The following is a 1987-nucleotide window of genomic DNA, read 5'->3' on the forward strand; positions in this document are numbered from 1 at the left end:
CCGCTTTCCTCCGAGGACTTGCCCTCAATCCGCAGGCTCCGTGCGCATGCAGAGCATCGGCTCCCTCCTTCGGGAGGATGAGTTTGGGGAAGCTTTTTTTTGCTCTTTTCTCGCCCGTGGCTCTTGCACAACCACCGGGTTTAGTGACATTTAGCGAAGAGGGGAAGCGGCTGGGGTGCTGTGGCAGCAGCGCTCACGAGGGTGGGTGGCAAACCCCGTTGTAGGCCAGGGTCTTGCACAGCGCTGCCAACATGGTGGGCACGTACGGCCGACGGTGGAGTGATTCCCCAGCACCTCTGGAGCTCTGCAGTGGAGGCAGGAAGATGCTTTAGACACCGACTTCTCCCTGGCTGGTACCCAGAAGCGATCAGTGCAGGTTTGCACCATTCTTGAACAGAGCAGCCCTTTGAGGGCTGCAGGCAGTGCTGCGAAACACTCGAGTTGAGGTTTTGTGGCGGCTGGCCGCTGTGCGGGGGGCTGTGGGTGTTCCCAAGACAGCAGTTTCATCATTAAGGCTGAACCAGGGGTAACCCCCCAGGGCTGGGCTACCCTGGCTGAGGTGCTGGGTGTCTCTGCGGGGCAGGCTGCTGCGGTTAAAAACCGCTGTCCGGTCCCCATGGGCTTGAGGAGCTCTGTGGCAGGTGAAATTGAGGAAATGGAATCCACTTGTGGAGGTGAGGTGGAGCCCTGGCAGTGTGTGAAGAGACTAATCCAGCAGTTGGGAGAGATTCAGTGCCTGGGAGGAGCCCCCGTAATTAAAGCAGACGCACAGCAAGTGCTGCGGTGTGACCTCTGGGTTTTGTTGCCTGCCTTTGAAGACGCCTGCTAAGTTTTTCATGTTTAATTACGTGGTTAACATGCTAATCCTTTTTTATGAGCTCTGTGGGCACAGCACAAGCACCTCATCTGGAAACCGATTTCCCTCCTCCGTGGCGCGGTGCTGCTGACTCCCGCTGGCTCGGCTGCACGAGGGTTTGCCGCTCAGGCTGTGGCAGAAGATGAAAAAACCCCCCTTCTTCCTCGCATCCTCTGGTGTAGGAGGGCTCCCAGGACAGGCTGCTGCTCTACAACACAATCGGGTCTTTCATTCCGCTTGCTTTCTTCTTGCACAGTCATGCTTATTTAGGGTGATTTAAGCCCTTTGAAGTATCCAGGCAAGGAGCAAAGCTGATGCCCATTCCCTGACAAGCAGCTTTGTCCTTGAGCAGCGCTCTGGTCCTTCTACAGGCCTTTCCCTGGCAGCCTGCTGCCCGGCTCTCGGCTTTCTCCTGGGCGCAGCGTTGCTCTGGAGCTCTCTTGGTGCCCGCGGGGATTGTGCGGGCGGTGGCGGTGGGGTGGGCGTTGCTCTCACCTGGGTAGTGCAGGATCCTATCGCTGAGGCTCTTTGGATGGGATAAGCTAAGATGGGATAAAGTAAGTTTGTTTATCACCAGTAGCCTAACCCGGGCTTCCTCCATCACTCAGACAGCCCCAGACAGTCATGTTCTACCCGTTCCTACAGACGCAGCTTCGTCTCCTTTGGCTGTAGGCAATGAGCAGCTCCTGGCTGCCGAGCACAGGGGGAGAACAAGGAGGACTTCTGCGGGCTTGTCTTCCCTCCTCTTGTCTTCAAGAAACGGTGTGGTCTGTCCTTGCCAGTGGTGTAAGGACACTGGTGAGGTAGTGACGGGCGCTGCTGTCTGAGTCTCGCGTGATGCAGAGGCGAAGCTGCTCCTGCCACCACCAAATGGCCTGAGGCTACTGCATCGTCTGGAGCACCAGGCAGGCACTTTCTCTCTGCCCATTTCCCAGCCGCGCCTGGCTCGTGTCACCGTAGGGATCACTGAAACCTGTTCCTTGAGGACTTCAAATCTTGTGGGGCCTCTTTGTCATCTTGGAATAGAATCACAGAACCGTTTGGGTTGGAAAGGACCTTTAATCTCCTTGAGTCCCCCCGTTCCCCAGCACTGCCAGGTCCCCCCTGTCCCTCAGCAGCACCTCCACATGG

Source organism: Buceros rhinoceros, unplaced genomic scaffold (assembly GCF_000710305.1).
Source record: "Buceros rhinoceros silvestris isolate BGI_N320 unplaced genomic scaffold, ASM71030v1 scaffold17641, whole genome shotgun sequence".
Lineage (NCBI taxonomy): Eukaryota > Metazoa > Chordata > Aves > Bucerotiformes > Bucerotidae > Buceros > Buceros rhinoceros.